Source organism: Mobula hypostoma, chromosome 7, assembly GCF_963921235.1.
Source record: "Mobula hypostoma chromosome 7, sMobHyp1.1, whole genome shotgun sequence".
Lineage (NCBI taxonomy): Eukaryota > Metazoa > Chordata > Chondrichthyes > Myliobatiformes > Myliobatidae > Mobula > Mobula hypostoma.
The window spans coordinates 171,306,130-171,323,828 of record NC_086103.1 but is presented as its reverse complement, the minus strand read 5'-3'; the positions used below and the strand labels follow the sequence as shown (position 1 = coordinate 171,323,828).

At 41.8% G+C, this 17,699-nt stretch overlaps 1 protein-coding gene across 2 annotated transcripts in view; it reads left to right on the top strand.

Annotated features, from left to right (window-relative positions):
- The window catches only part of LOC134349755 (interleukin-13 receptor subunit alpha-2-like), a 98,685-nt gene that overhangs the window by 12,397 nt on the left and 68,589 nt on the right, over window positions 1-17,699 (top strand). For both annotated transcript variants that reach the window (XM_063054571.1, XM_063054570.1), the window contains exon 2: window positions 16,098-16,226. The gene's annotated coding sequence lies outside the window, so the exon portion shown is untranslated. The remainder of the gene's footprint in view (window positions 1-16,097; window positions 16,227-17,699) is intronic.

Here is a 17,699-nt window from a genome sequence, read left to right as displayed (position 1 = left end):
GGTTTGATCAGTTGGATCCCAATAGAAAATGGAACTAGAATGTTTTACTAATATGCCTTTAGCTTTAACATTTCTTCATAACACCTTTATAATTCTTCCCGTCTTGTGCTTAAGGCATGTTTTACACCCAGTGGCCACTTTTTTTTGGTCCCTTCTGGTACTTGTGTGTCAGTGACCAGAATATTTCTTTCCAGTTCGCTTATCACTCAAATCGATCCAGGAACTGTGCAATAGCCTCTGCCCTCCACTTTCTCCCATCCCACCTGGAAAACCGAGTCTTATACGCCAGACTACTGTTTATAGACTTCAGTTCAGCGATCAACACCATCTTACCCTAGAAACCGGTGAGGAAACTGCCCTCGCTGGGTCTCAACACCTCTCTCCGCAATTGAATACGGGACTTCTTAACAGTAACGCCGCAATCAGTCCGTGTGGGCAGCAACGTTTCTCGTCCCATTACGCTGAGCACTGATGCTCCCCTAGGCTGTGTGCTCAGCCCGCGACTATAACTGTTTCACAGGACCAACCTCAAGTTTGCAGATGACACAACAGTCGTTGGCCTTTTCAAGAATGCTGACGAGATGGAATATAGAGAGGAAGTGGAGCAACCAGTAGATTGGTGTGAGAAGAACAACCTAAGCCTGAATGTGAAGACAAAGGAAATCATTGTGGACTTCAGGAATGTTCAGACAAACCATCCCCCTCTGCGAATACATACCTGTTCCATAGAGAGAGTTAAGTGCACCAAGTTCTTGGGAGATCACATCATGGATGACCTCACCTGGTTCCTTAATATTATCTCCCTGAACTAGAAGGCACAGCAGTGCCTCAACTTCCTAAGACAGTTGAAGCAAGCAAGGCCCCCACCCCTCTTCTTAACTGCATTTTACAGGAGCACCATTGAAAGCGTCCTGACCAGTTGCATCTCCATCTGGTATGGGAGCAGTCAAGCTTCGTACCTGAAGTCCCTACAGAGGACTGTGAGAACAGCTGAGAGGATCATAGGGGTCTCCTTACCATTCTTTGGGTCAGTTATCAGGAACATTTAGTATTATCAAGGATCCCACCCACCCATCCATCCAGCATCCTCTGACTTTCTACCATCACACAGGAGACTATGATGCATAAAAACAAGAATGGTTAGAGTGAGGAACAGTTTCTTACCTCAGGCCATTAGACTTCTGAACTCCTTGCCGCATCGTATTCAAAGCATCACTGGTTAATCTGTTCTGTACCTGACAATATTTAATATTAATCCACTTCAGTTTGTTATTTATGTGTGATTCATCTGTAGATTTTCCTTACCTTCGTAAGTTATCATGTGCTGTGTCTGTAATGTGTACTACTTTGCTTGACACCCTGGTTTGAAGAAACATCTTGTTTCTATATATGTTATATGGTTATATATGTTCTGTACATATATAGTTAAATGACAATAGACTTGACTTCTGTACCTAATAAGGAGGCTGTTGAGTGTATGCTTGCGGCCTTCTGATACTGTAACTCATCCTCTTCAAGGTTCAACATATTGTGCATTCAGAGATGCTGTTCTGCACACCACTGTTGTAATGTGTGGTTATTTCAGTTATTGTGGCCTTCCTGTCAGCTTGAAACAGTCTGGCTTTTCTTCTCTGACCTCTGAAGATCTATCGTGGGCCGAACATATTGATGCAAATACAAAGAATTTCATTAGGAATTTGAGAAAACTCTCAGATTTCTATAGATGTTAGAATGCTGTCCAAAGTACATTTTGCATCAATGTCTGGTATGGAGTGACCAGTGTACAGGATTGGAAAAAGCTGCAAAAAGCTGTAAACTCAGTGAGCTCTATCACGAGCCTCCCCAGCATCCAGGACACCTTCAAAAGGCGATGCCACAAAAAGGCAGAATTAAGAACCTTGATTCCGCAATGGTGCCGGTGAACCATGGTGATGTTCTGCAGACTACGTGCAATACTTCTAAATTTATCTCTTTTGAATTACTCTCACCATAACCTGCAGCATGGAATTTCCCTTTAAGCAATTCACTTTTAAATTGACTTAATGCAGTACACCAATGCCCTTGAATGGAAAATCCTACAAAAAATAATGGATATGGTGTAGACTAAGTCCTCCCCACCATTGAGCACATCTACATGGAGCATTTTTACTGGAAACAGCATCCTTCATCAGGGAACCCCTCCACCCAAGTTATGTTCTCTTTTCACTGCTGCAATCAGGAAGAAGATGCAATAGCCTTGGAACTCACTCTGAGGTCAGGAACAGTCAACCATCAGGCTTTGGAACCAAAGGGGTAACTTCACATGTCCCTCACTGAACTGTTCCCACAACTTATGGACTCACTTTCAAGGACTCTTCATCTCATGTTCTCAATATTTATTGTTTATTTATCTACCTATCTCTTTGAAGGTTCAAAGGTTTATTTTATTATCAAAATACACAACTCTGAAATTCTATTCTCCGGGTAGCCATGAGAGCAAGAAAGAAAAGAAAGGCAACACAATGATCAACCCCCAATCCCACCTCCCTGCCAAAAAAAAACTCACAAAAGCAGATCAGGAACATCAACCCCCAATCTGTCCTCCTGCATAAAACCGAGCAAAAACGATCAAGGCACATTGACCCCCAGATTCCTCTTCCTGTACAAAATAAATGAACAAATCTGATCAGGCACGTTGAACCCCTCCCAAATCTCTACCCCATATAGAAACAGTTGAATAGATCAGGCACATCGGCCCCCAAATCCTTCCCCCGCAGAAAAAAAGAACAAAAACGATTAAGGCACATTGACCCCCAGATTCCTCCTCCCATACAAAATAAATGAACAAAGCTGATCAGGCACATCGAACCCCTCCCAAATCTCTCCCCCACATAAAAACCGTTGAATAGATCAGGGACTTTGGCCCCCAAATCCTTCCCCTGCAAACGGAAATTCTCTTTATCTATCTCTTTCTTTCTTCTTATTTGCATAGTTTGTCATCTTTTGCACACTGGTTGCCCTGTCGGGTGTGGTCTTTCATTAATTCTATTCTGGCCATTGGATTTCATGCATGTGCTTCGACTGGATTTTATATATTGGTTACATATATACACTTCGATAATAAATTTACATTGAACTTTAAGGACCTGCATTACCAGGACATGACCTCTTCTTATTGCTACTGTACCATCAAGGAGGAGACAAAGGAGCCTGAAGACACACTCAATGATTCAGGAATAGTTTCTTCCTCTTCATCAGATTTCTGAATGGACAATGTACCCATGAACACTACCTCACTAGCTTTTCCCTCTCTTTTTGCACTGCTTGTTTAACTTATTTTTAAATCTATACTTGTTGGAATTTATAGTTTTCATTATTATGTTTTGCATTGTGCTACTGCTGCAAAGCAACAAATTTCACCACATATGCTGGTGATAGTATATCTGATTCTGAACTGTAAATGATATGACAACCAAAATTTGCACTTGTATCTTGAATCTTATTGAATCTGAAATCTAGAACATTTGAGTCGAAGTGCTATATAACTCTGTAAGGCAAGGTCACTTAACCCATGTAATTAAGAAAGGCACTTATGAAAAGTTTTTGCTGGCAAAATTGTGCAGCAGCATTATTAATTAAATGTCGTGGTTTAGTGCTGGAAATCTGACCTATTCGTTACAGTAAATATTAAAAGAAAATCTGAGATTGAAATATTTACAGCCAGTGTTTTTGCAAGCTTTGGAATTGTAGTTCCTTAAAATTAGTGCTTTTTCAGCAAGATTCTTACATCTGAAAGCGAGATAGGCTTAAAAGGAAATTGCACTTCATTACAGAGTTGGCATGAGGGCACCACTTCTCAACCTTCACCCTTCCTTACTCTGAGTCAGATTAATTCTTCCCGTTAAAATTCTGCATTTGTTAGAGGCAAAAATTGCCATTTTAAATGCTTGAATTAGTTCCCCTAAACATTAGCTTGGTCTTTACTGACTGACTTTCCAAACGCTCTCATGAAAATGGCTTCCAGCTCCCACCCTACTTTTAAATTAGAAGTTTGTTTATTGAGCAAACAGTTAATTTGGAAGTCAGTAGCTCGAGGCCCATTGGCGGGAGCCCTGGGTCTGCGAATTTCCACACATCCGCTGGGGCAGTTCAAGGCCCAATGCCTGCAAGTCTGAGTCTGAGATCGTTGGAGACTGGAAGCTGAATAAGATGGACTATCCTGGGTTTAGAGGACTGTGTATGCATGCAGGTGGGAGGGAAGGTGCTTGTTTTACTGTTGTTTTGTTACCTGTGTTCTGTGTCATTATGCTGAGCACTGTGGGTATGCTATGTTGGCCTTCGAGTGTGAGGCAACGTTCACGGGCTGCACCCAGCATACCCTTGGGTGTACTAGTTGTTAATGCAAACAATGCATTTCACTGTAGTTTCTGATTTATATGTGATAAATAAACTTGTGCCTTGAATTCCCCTTTCTTTGATTACTGGCATTGAGAATCTTTTTATTGTTATGTCAGTCAAGAGAAATATTTTAACACGCACTGCGTTAGCATCAGCTTGTTGCTTTTGAACATTCAAGATTGGAATACACTTCTAAACACAATAAATATTCCAGCTAAGGGACTGACGCAATGTGCTGAAAGACATTCCTTTTGTCATGGGATCAGCAAAAATGTAGGCTCTTCAGCCCATCGTGTATCTGCTAACCATTTATACTCATCCAATCTATGCATCTGGCTTTTATCCTGCCTGTTATTCAGCTTCTACTGTTCATTCTTCCCAAATCTTGTGATGGTTGGGAACTTTTAGAATCAATTAAAAAACATAGATTTTTTTTTAATTGCTTTTATTTAAAAACGTGAACCTATTACTAGTTAATTTGTTAATTAACAGTATAGGCATGCATAGAAACAAATTATTTTTTTCTAAAAAGAGCTTACTTTTAAATGAATGGGTCACTCTAGAGGCATCAGCTAAAGCTAATATTGTGTTGTCATTGGGAAGGGTCCAGAGGGGGTTCACAAGAATGATCTAAAGAATGAAAGGGTTAACAAATGAGGAGCTTTTGATGGCTCTGGGCCTGTACTCACTGGAGTTTAGGAGCATGAGGGGGGATCCCATTGAAACCTATCGAATATTTAAAAAGCTAGTTAGAATGGATATGGAGAAGATCTTTTCTGTAGTGGGCAACTCTAGGAACAGAGGGCACAGCCTCCGTGTACAAGGATGTCACTTTAGAACAGAGATTAAGCTAATTTATTTAGTCAAAGGGTGGTGAATCTGTGGAATTCATTGCCACAAATGGCTGTGGAGGTCAAGGCATTTTTTTTAAAGTGGAGGCTGACAGGTTCATGATTAGTAGGAGTGTCAAAGATTATGGGGAGAAGCCAGGAGAATAGGGTTGAGAGAGATAGTAAATCAGTCATGACAGAATGGCAGCAAAGACTTGATCGGCCAAATGGCCCAATTTTGCCCCTATGTCTTATGGTTTTATGGTCTAACAAATAGGAGACCTGTAAGTATGAAGTATATCCAGGTTCTTCGATTAGCAAATTATCGAATGCCCCGGGGCTCAGTGACTCATCTGAAGCAGTAAGATATTGGAAATGTACACCTGACCTCCAATTTATTCCCAATTTCAGACTATAGCAGAAAGCTATTGTAGATTCCTTCAGCTGATCTCAGAGGGTGGTTTCAATACTTCCAGAAACAATGTACTTGGGGAGAGTCAACATGGTTATTGTTTGACAAATCTGGTAGATCTTTTAGAAGATGGAACTGCTGGGTGGCTAAGTGGGAATTAGTAGATGTATTGTGCATTCAGTGACCACTTTATTAGGTACCTCCTGTACTTAATAAATTGACCACTGAGCATACGTTCATGGTCTTCTGCTGCTGTAGCCCATCCACTTCATGGTTCAATGTCTTCAGAGATGCTCTTTTGTACACCACCGTTATAACACATTATTTGAGTTACTCTTGCCTTCTTGTCAGCTTGAACCAGTCTGGCCATTCTCTTCTGACCTCTCTCATTAACAAGGCATTTTCACCCACAGAAATGCTGCTCACTAGGTGTTTTTTTTTTGTTTTTTGCACCATTCTCTGTAAACTCTAGACTGTTGTGTGTGAAAATCATATGAGATTGGCAGTTTCTGAGATACTCAAGCCACTTAGATCACATTTATTCCTCATTTTGATGTTAGGTCTGAACAACAACTGAACCTCTTGACCATGTCTGGATTTTTTTTATGGATTAAGTTGATGCCACATGATTGGCTGATTAGATATTTGCATAAACGAGCAGGAGTACAAGTGAACCTAATAAAGTGACCACATCAATGAGTGTATTTGTAGTTTCAAACAGCAGTTTATATTTGGCGTTTCAAAAGGGTGTAATGTAAAATAAGAGCTAAGGGAATTGTTGGTTGTACATACTTGGAGGGGTTGTTATAGTGCAGATATACGTCGTGAACCTGTTGGAATGAGGTAGCGGTACATTTGAATATGTAATAACTATAAATTACAGTAAGAAAGCAGGCACGTGGCCAAGTGGTTAAGGCATTCGACTAGTGCTGTGAAGGTCGTGAGTTCGAGCCCCAGCCAAGGCCACGTGTTGTGTCCTTGAGCAAGGCACTTAACCACACATTGCTCTGCGACGACACCGGTGCTAAGCTGTATGGGTCCTAATGCCCTTCCCTTGGACAACATCGGTGTCGTGGAGAGGGGAGACTTGCAGCATGGGCAACTGCCAGTCTTCCATACAATCTTGCCCAGGCCTGCACCCTGAAGAGTGAAGACTTTCCAGGCGCAGATCCATGGTCTTATGTGTTTACTTTACTTTACAGTAAGAAATCAGGTTTATTTTCATCGGTACGTGATGTGAAATTTGTTAACTTAGCAGCGGTTCAATGCAATACATAGTATAGAGGAAATCAATCAATCAATCAATTATAGTATATGTATATTGAATACATTAAAAGTCATACAAAAACAAATAATATATATTTTAAAAAGTGAAGTAGTCTTCAAGGCTTGAATGTCCATTTAGGAATTGGATGGCAGAGGGGAAGAAGCTGTTTATTAATATTTTTAACATAAAAACAGAACTTATTTTGGAAGGTTCCTATCCGTGGATTCCACAAGGAGTAGTACTGGGTTTTCACATTCAAAGCCCTAAATGTTGGTTCCAAGTGATCTGTGAAAATGTCCCCAGAGGAGACACAAAGAGACATAGCCGGGTTTAGATGAGTGGCAAGAATAGAGTGGATGGAATACCGTGAGAAAATGTTAGGTTATCAAGTTTAATTATCATTGGACTGTTCATGAACGCAGCCAAACAAAACAGTGTTCCTCTGGGGCCAAGGTACAAAACACAGATCAAGGTGCATATAAGATAGCTGTAAACGTACAGTCGCATGAAAGAAATACATACTTGATAGCTCAAGTTCCTGGGTGGCATGGTGCACAGGTGTTGACAGCAAGAACGATAAAATACAAGGGTGATGATTGTGCACAATATTGAACAGCAGATACTTGTACAATAACTTGGACTGTTTTTATGCTCCCTGGGAGAAGATGGCTGTTGCCTGGCCAGTATACAATTCAGATGCCATTATCTCCTAAACAAGGTTTCCTGAGCCAACAGACACTGGGACTTGGAGCCGCCAATGATCTAGCTTGGCAGAAGGCCACTAAAAGATAAGAATAATTTAAGTAATTGGTTTATTATTGTCACATGTTGCTGAGATATAGGAAAATATCTGGCAAATGGAGTATGACGTGGGAAAATGTGAAATTGAGCGAAAAAATGGATCTCATGCTTTCCCTGGGTATCTGGCAAATAAACTCTTTTCTCGGGCTTCCAGTCAGGTAACGATTATAACGGCATTTCAATGAAAAACTCAGCCACCGTCATCAGGGACGATGCCTAGGCATGTCTATTTCACTGGTATATATACCCCTGTCACCCATGCCTCCTGATTGATTGATCTTCATCCAGTCAGGTTTCTGCTGTCACAATATACTTACAATAAAATTCCAGTGCTTACTTGGAGGGAGACTTTCGACTTTGTTAAAATTCGATTGTAAACAAGGTGTGACAGCGGAAACCTGATTGGTTGAGGACTAACCAATCAGGAGGGATGGACGATGGGGTTGTAAATACCACTGAACTAGCCATGCCTGTGTATCATTCCTGATGGAGCTGGCAGAGTGTGTCATCGAAACATCGGTTAAAATCAATGACTGTACCCCGATGTGTGAACACGTGATCAAGTGGTTAAGGCATTGGACTAGCTACCTGAAGGTTGTGAGTTCGCGTCCCAGCCGAGGGAACGTGTTGTGTCCTTGAGCAAGGCACTTAATCACACATTGCTCTGCGACGACACTGGTGCCAAGCTGTGTGGATCCTAATGCCCTTCCCTTGGACAGCATTGGTGTCGTGGAGAGGGGAGACTTGCAGCATGGGCAACTGCTGGTCTTCCATACAACCTTGCCCAGGCCTGCGCCCTGGAGAGTGAATGCCTTAAAACCCCGATGGAAGCCTGAGAAGAGTTTACTCATGAAATTGAGCATTTTGGCAAGCAAAATGTAAGTAAGGATGAGAGATTGCAGAGACCTGGGACACGTAACTCGGCGGTCTCTGGTGCATTGTAGATAATTTAAATAAGTGGATAGTTATAATTAAATAAGTAGAATGAAAAGAGAGTAAAAATAACCATATAAACAGGATTTATTGCAGGTTACCATTTTTTGATATATTGAATTGCACTACTGCCTCAAAACACTAAACTTCATGACACATGTCAGTGATATTAAACCTGATTCTGATTTAGTTCATTGCACAGAGCACTGAGATAAGACAAGGTAGAACAGCTGCAGGGAAAGTGCAGTGCAGGTAGACTATAAGGAGAGAAGAGAATAGAGAATTTCTGGTGTAGGTGGGATCTTTGATTATACTTTACTGAGGTAGTGAAAATATGGACTAGTCTAAGGACAGGGAGACAGGTTTTCATGTTGTGCTGAGCTATGTACTCAACTCTCTGCAGTTTGTTGAAGTGGGCAGAACAGCTGCCATACCAAGCTGTGGTGCATCTAGGTAGCAAGCTTTCTATGTCACAATAGGGGCGCTGGGAGCAAGGGTGGACCCAAATGCAAGACACAAAAACACTATGCTCGTTGCAAGGAGAGCAAAGCAGAAGCAGGAATAGCATACTGGACAAGGATTCAGGCCTTGAACTAAGCTGGGTCTAAGGGTCTGGGCTAGGATTCGGAATCATGAGCCGCCAGGGACAGGACTTGAGACTTGGAGCCTCCGGAGCCAGGACTTGAGAGTTGGAGCCTCCGGAGCCAGGACTTGAGACTTGGAGCCTCCGGAGCCAGGAACTCTTCTTATTCACGGGACAGACTCAGACACAGGACATAAAACACTGAGCCGGGAGTCCTCCTTAGACACAGGATGGAGACGGCACTCTTCTTGACACAGAGTCAGGACTCTTCCAGGGTACAGGGCCGGGACCCCTTTTAGATGCACGACATGGATACGGAGACCACACAACAATGGACAGAACTATAACTGGGCTCAAGTACGCTCCAAGCCACGGTGAGCTCTTGACTCACCACAGCGGGTTAACTTTGACTGACCGGTACTGACAAGGGAAGGCGGCTTGCTGGCACTTGCTTCGGGAGGAAAGTAGGCTTGCTCCAGCCAGATGACATTGGCTCACAGTACCTTCGGTGACTTTGTTAACACTCTCCCACTGAATGGCTGAAAGCCAGAGACTTATAAACTGCCAGTTCAGCCAAGAGTAAATTGCCTCCAATCACCAAGCCCGAGGAATATGGGAAAACAGGGAACCAAAGGGAAGCAGGGAGTCAACGGTCTGGATCATAGCACAAACAAAGTAAATTTAAAGGGAACCCAATCCGGACCATGACATCCTGTGGTGTAGTGATTGGTGGATGGGATATGAAGGGTAACCAGGACACAAGTGAATTTTCAGTCGTTCTTCAATTAGTGAAATGGAATCAATCTTGACAAATCCTTCCAACAGATATGGCTGATTTAATTTAAGTCTCCAAATATTGTGCCTCTGACATTGCCATGCTCCTGTAGTGCTGTACAGAAAATAACAATGTAGGTATACTGATGAAGGTCAAATTTCGAAGTAAATTTGTTATCAAAGTCACCATATACTACTCTGGAATTCATTTTGTTGCAGACATACAAAGAAATACAATAGAATCAATGAAAGTTCTTCAAAAATAAATAGTTTTAAAATTAGTGGTTTAGTGTGGACTAGATGGGCTGAGCTGCACTCTTCTGTGACTCTAAAAATTACGCACAAACGAAAATGGATAAACAACCAAAGTACAAAAGAAGACGTACTGTGCAAATATGATAAATAAGTAAATGATATCAATAACATGAATTGTAGAGTTCTGAAAAGTGAGTCTGCAGGTTGTGGAGTTAGTTCAGAGCTGGGGTGAGTGAAGTTATCCACACTGGTTCAGGAGCCTGATGATTGAAGAGTAATAACTGTATCTGAACCTGGTGGTGTGGGACCCAAAGCTCCTTTAGCTCCTTCCCAGAGGAAGCAGAGATCTGATTGCAGATTTGGGAATGTAAACAGTGATCAATGTTCTTGAAACATAAACTTTATCAGTCAGTCCTCTTGATTTGAGAATCACTTCTGTTGGTTTCAATTCACATTCTGACTACATGTACTCCTTTCATCAAAGACAATGTCAGAGAATCGCTGTCTTTGTTTCAGGCACATTGCTTGTTTAAAGAATGCAAAGACTTAGTGCAACTTCCAGCAGCATTTTGGTGGGTTGTTTAAGCAGGCTGTTTCCTTTAATTGTTTCATCAAACATGCTCTGGTGGGGATTACAACTACTGCGGAAACGAAGGGTCGGTCAAGCTCAGGCTGGATGTAAAGGGTCCAGCAAGGAACTAAGACTGGCCGCCTCTCGTGTACATCTTGTGATTGGAGAGATTTATTATGACTGGGCAAGGCTCACAGACAGGACCAAGAAAAAGAATTTTCACAGTGAATCTTGATCTGATCTTCACAGCTTATTCAATTAGTGGAAGTAAGTTCAATTGTCACTTCACAAAGGATTGAATAAATCTTTAAGGGGGAAATTGCTGGAAACAGATGAAAAATGAGATCAATTATGTTGGTTTTCCAGAAGTTTGGAATGGGCTTGTCAAGCCTCCTTCCACTTTGTGACAGTTTTGTGATTTTGCTATCTTATATGCATGGCAAAATAGTGATAAAGAAGCATTGATCTTTATCAATATCAAATTCTTAAATTTAGTCAGATGCTAATGCAAGCACTCTGCAGTTATGAGACAAACTCCCCAAAGAACAGTTTGAATTATTAAACTTCAATAAATACCTCATATTTTGTCTCATCAGTATTTTACATGGTGGTCACAATATCGGAAATGGACACATAGTGATACTTCTGGAAACAGCTATTAAACTAAACAGTTTTGATTAGATGCACCAGAAGTTGTTAAAGCATAGAATTGTTAAGCAAAGAAGTAGGACCTTCAACCCACTGAGAATATGACAACCATCATGCCTTTCTATATCATTATCATCATCAGCATCATGTACCATGTCCTATCCCAGGCAATCATGGTCCCACGACCATGATTGTTTTTGGCAGATTTTTCTCCAGAAGTACTTTGCCATTGCTTTCTTCTGGGCAGTGTCTTTACAAATCACGTGACCCCAGCCATTATCAATACTCTTCAGAGATTGTCTGCTGGCATCACTAGTCTGTCGTTCACCGTTCAGCTAGGTCTTCTAATATACAGTAGCAAACTACAACAAATTCAGAGTGGGTCAAATTATAAGTATGTTTATTACTTGTAAGAAAAGGTCTACCACCATTCATTAAGTTGGTTGTGAGTTTCAATCTTACAACTCAAAACAAACTATTTTTCTACATTTACAAAGTCTAGTAATCTATGGCATGTGTGTTTAATCAGGCCATTGTCTCTAATGGCTTCTTCCCCACCCATGGCAGATGTGTCCTGCTTTTCTGTGATATCAAAACATTCCTTATCATAAATACACTCCTCACTATCAAACACACACAGACTTCTTGTAAGCCTCCCATGAAACCCTGGGATCACACAGGTTTCATGTTGTCACATTAAACTTTACAAAACTTATATATTCATAAAGACTTAGGGTTGCAGATGTATTTCCACAGGTCACATAACCAGCACTTGTGATGTGCACCAGCTGCTCATATGACCATCCCCCACCTGCTCCCATGGCTTTATGTGACGCTGATCAGGGGGTTAAGCAGGCACTACACCTTGCCCAAGGGCAACCTGCAGGCTAGCGGACGGAAGAAGAAGTGCCTTTGTGAGAGACATATCTCCACTCTGCCACCCAAAAAACCCTCCTTTACCACTCTTTGCCTTTTCCTACCAAGCCAATTGACTAGCTCACTTTGGATCGCCTGTGTTCTAACCTTCTGGACTAACCCTTCATGTGGGATTTTATCAAAGCCCCTGCTAACGTCAAGTAAACCAGAATTTGGCAACTCTTCAAATTTTTAATATATTTCCCACGATGTGGGAGGAAATTAGAGCAACCGGGGTGGGATTGGGGTGGAACCACATGCTCAAAGGGAGGGTGTGCAGACTCCACCCAGACAGTACTTGAGGTCAGGATTGAAGCACTGTGGTGCCGGGAGGCAATGCTGCTATTAGTTTCACCTCTGTTCTGGATAACATTATTGAGATGGAGAGACAATAGAGGGATAGTATCAGAGGCTCGTACAAATCAAATACGGTGCAGGTGTAGCAGCGAACGAGGCAAATTTTAGGCTGAATGCTTCTGCCTGCTGCAAAAGATTCTTAAAAAGAACGTTCTCTTTTGATATCCAATGCCATTTCAAAGGTGTGAAAAAATATAAACTGGGAATTTCAAAGCCAAATTTGCAATGACTGTGTTAGCACACAGTTGGATTACTAACAAAAGTACAGTTCACATGGCACTGAAGAGCCACACATTATTTGCCCTTAACAGCTTCACTGTTAATCTTGTGGGTTTTCTAAATTCTTAACACTTTTTTTCCAACAGCTACAAGACCATAAGACATAGGAGCAGAATTAGGCTATTTAGCCCATTGAGTCTGCACCCCTATTCCATGATGGCTGATTTATTATCCATCTCAACCCTATTCTCCTGTCACCTCCCTGTAACCTTTGACACTCTTACTAATCAAGAACTTATCTACCTCTGCTTTAAATACAAGCAATAATTTGGCTTCCACAGTCATCACTGGCAATGAATTCTATAGATTCACCACCCTCTGGTTAAAGAAATTCCTCCTCATCTCTGATCTAAAGGGATATCCTTCTATTCTGAACTTGTGCCCTCTGATCATAGACTCTCTCCAATAAAGAAAACATCCTCTCTACATCCACTCTGTCTAGGTCTTTCAATATTTGAGAGGTTTAAGTGGGATCGCCCCTCATTCTTCTGAACTCCAGCCATTACAGTCCCAGAGCCACCAAACACTCCTCATACTCTGTGCCAACCCTTTCATTCCTGGGATCATTCTCATGAACCTCCTCTAAACCCTCTCCAATGCCAGCACATCCTTTCTTAGATGAGGAGTCTAAAACTGTTCACAATACTCAATGTGAGGCCTCACCAGTTCCTTATAAAGCCTCAGCATCACATCCCTGCTCTTGTATTCCAGACCTCTTAAAATGAATACTAACATTGCATTTGCCTTCCTCACCACCGAATCTACCTACAAGTTAACTTTTAGGGTGTTCTGCACAAGGACTCCCAAGTCTCTTTGCATCTCAGATTTTTGGATTTTCTCCCTGTTTAGAAAATTATCCGCACATTTATTTCTACTACAAAAGTGCATGACCATGCATTTTCCAACATTGTATTTCATTTGCCACTTTCTTGCCCATTCTCCTAATCTGTCTGAGTCCTTCTGTATCTTACCTGTTTCCTCGACACTACCTACCCCTCCACCATTGCGACATACCTCCTCCATTTTTTCAAGCATCGACACTCGCCCCATCTTCCTGCCACCTTAATAGTGATAGAGTTCCTCATGTCGTTAACTACCGCTCCATGAGCCTGCAGTCCAAAACATCATCCTCTATACTAACCCTTTCATTCCTGGGATCATTCTCGTAAAACTCCAATGGTAGCACATCTTTTCTTAGGTAACGGGCCCCATCTCCAAGTGTGGTCTGACCAATGCCTTATAAAGCCTCAGCACTGCATCCTTACTCTTACATTCTAGAGACAACACAGTATCAAAGAACAGGATCTTGATCTTAATGTCACCAGCTGAAAGTTAGTTATCTGAGTCATGATCAGAATTGGACAATTCTGCTATTGGTCATCCATTTGTACTGTTGGCTTCTGTTTTTTTTAGCTCCATTCGCATGACTTGATCTGAGGCCTGGGGTCATATTGTACAACTCTTCATTACTCAGACATAAAGCTCTTTTATTCATTAAATTCTACAGAGCTTTTTTTTTTCAGAATTGGCTTTTTTTTGCCACTGACTTAAATAGTGCAATTTGTTCTCTTGTGGGTTGGAGGTTCTATTCTTCAGTTGAGGTGGTCACAGCTAATCGACTTTTCCTCTCAGGAGGATGGAATAGATCCCACCTCAGTATTTGAAAGGAGAGCAGATGAGATATTTCAGGAGTTCAGGCCACCCCAGTGTCAAGTCACAACATCAGATCATCCAATTATCATTGCTTAGAGTCACAGTCAAATCAGAATCAGGTTTAATATCACTGACGTGTTGTGGAATGTGTTGTTTTGTGGCAGCAGTACAGTGCAATACATTAAAAATTACTTTAAGTTACAATAAGAATATGTGTTTTCATAATCTAAATTATATAGTGTCAGTTGTCGGTGTCTATGTTCAAAAAGCACATTGATTTTTGTCACTGATTACTGGTGAGTAATAAACAGTAAGACAATTCAGAGCTGTTTCGCTTACTGCGGTTTCAAACATTCAGGCTTGGAGATGCCAGAAACAGTCGGGGGTGGAAATGAAATGATTTCACTACTTCAACAAAGTTAAGAACTAGGAACAATTTGAAGATATTGACAAGCATCTTGAATGTTACAGTTAGTCTGAAGATTTGGAGGATGCAATTGTTGAAAGCACTGTTTGAAGGCAGTCCACTTTTTGCACTAAGGGTCTGTCCTGATTTTGTTCATTTAGTCAATCAAAAGAACACAGCAGTGTTTAGTGAATGAATTCCTCCCTCGATAAGCTGTTAGGTTTTAGAGTAATGTAGCAGTTTTGGTAGCGTCCTACTTTATTCAGTTAAATGGTAGTTTGTCTTTTTTATATCTTTTTAACTATTTCCATGAAACTTTGGCTAATTGGGCCAAAATATATGGGTCCCAGTTAATAGGAATCCATTGTATTTACATGTAAAAATAATTAGTGCAAAAAGAGAGCATAACAGTGAGGTAGTGTCCTTGAGTTCATAGCCCGTTCAGGAACCTGATAACAGAGGGGAACAAGTTGTTCCAAAAATAATTGAGTCTGCACCTCCAGGCTCCTGTAACTCCTGCCTGAAGGTGTTAATGAGAAGAGGGTATCTCTAGGTTGGTGAGGGTCCTTAATGTGCAAATTGCCATCTTGAGGAGCTGGCTGAGTCGACAGCCTCTTTCCATCCTGTGCATTGGAGTCTCCACACCAGGCAATGATGCAACTAGTCAGAATGTTCTCCATGATACATGTATTGAAATTTGTACCAAATCTCCTCTAACTCTTAATGAATTATAGCCACTGGCATGCATATTTTTGTGATTACATCAATGTGTTGGGCCCAGGATAGATCCTCTTCGTGTTTGCGGGATCTTGCTGCACCACACTATCCCTGTAAGTGACCGCACTTTCTCACAGACCATGAAGCAACTTGCATTTACGTAAAGTTGTAAAGGCTGCAGCACATATTGGAGTATTTCCTTCCTCAGGGACCAGTGGGAAGTGCAGGATGAGACTAATAAGCATCAAGGAAAGGACCAGTTACATGAGTAATAATACTAGTTTGGCCATATCATGCAATCTTTTGTCTGTATTTACAGGATGCAGGCATCGCTGACAATTCCTGATTGCATTGGGAAAGGAGAAGTGGCTCAGGATAACCAGGGTCACATTTAATCAGACCAGAAGAGTACAACAGATTTCATTCCTGAAGGACTTCAGTGAACCATGTAAGTGATTATGCAGGCCAGTAAGTTCATGGCTTATTGTAGGACAGTGGTTGTTTTATGTTCTATCTTCTGTTGCAAGCCATTTTCCATAAATATCTCTGAATAAATGGTCCAACATTCTTCTAGTTGTCTCAGTTTCTCTGAGGATCATCACCTCGTCAGAGCAGAGAGACTTGTGAGTTCCTGAGATCCCAAGAACAAGGCTCTGTGGAGTTTAACCATCTAGTGCGTAGCTCCTGATAACAGTTAAGGTCAGTGGGGAGTTCTACACAAAGAGCAACCCAACCAAAACCTCACCACTGGAGGTGGTGGAAGGTGATGACTCTTCACAAAAGCATTGAATGAGGAGGAAGGCTACAACAGTGAAGGGCCCCCCGGTCAACTTGTATTCCATACCACTGGACCCTGATACCTGATCTGTCAAGGGTCGTGTGGTAGCTGTCCAGGTTAAGCAAAGTCCTGCACAGGTGTTCTCCATTAAGAGAATCCAGAGACAGCCCTTTAGGAGAAGATCGTACTCGACTTGAGTGATCACACTCGTAGTTGTCTAAAGCAATGCATACGAAATGCTGGGGACTTTAGTTGGTCAGGCTGCGTCTGTGGGGGGTACTGAACAGTCAATGTTTTGGGACAAGACCCTTCATCAGGAAATCTAACTCTCTTAAATCAGTGGTCCAACACTCTGACTGCTAACTTAATCACTAAAGATCATCGGTGCATGGTGGCTCCCTCGCTGATCAGACACACAGGGTTCAGTCCTTGGTGTTGTCTATGCGGAGCTTGCATGCTCTCACATCGACCGCACGAGTTTCCTCTGGGCACTCGTTTCCCTCCACATCCCAGACACCTATGGGTTGATGGGCCACTAGTGTGTAGGTGAGTAGCAGTTTTTTACGGGGTTGTTGATGGGAATGTGGAGAGGACCATGATGAGTTAGGGTAGCATTGGTATATCATACTGTCATGCAGCAGGCAGTGCGCTCTCAGTTACATATCGGTAAAAGTCTTCCAGCAGCTTTTGGGGCAGATTTGCTCTCTTTAAACTCCTGAGCCTTCCCTACTCTCAAGGAGGTGTTGGTGGTCCAAGCGAGCTCCCCCGTGATGTTCAGTCCCAAGAACTTAAAGCTGGAGGCCCTTTCCACTGTTTAACCATTTGAGTAGTGGAGCCTGTTCATAGCTTCTTGATTTCCTGAAGTCAATAATCATTTCTTCATTCTTTTTGAAGTTGAGTGAAAAATTATGGTTGCCGCACCATTCAGACAGTTTCTGCACCCCCCCTCTGTATGCTGTCTTGATGTTATTTGTAATTAATCCAGTCACTGTGGTGTCACCTGCAAGTTTGATTATGGAGCTGGTGACAGAGACAGAGGCAGAGTCATGGGTGAAAAGAGTGTAAATGAGTGGGCTCAGTTTTCATCCCTTCAGTGCACTGGTGTTAAGGGTCTGGGACGTTGTCGTGCAAACAACAGGAATT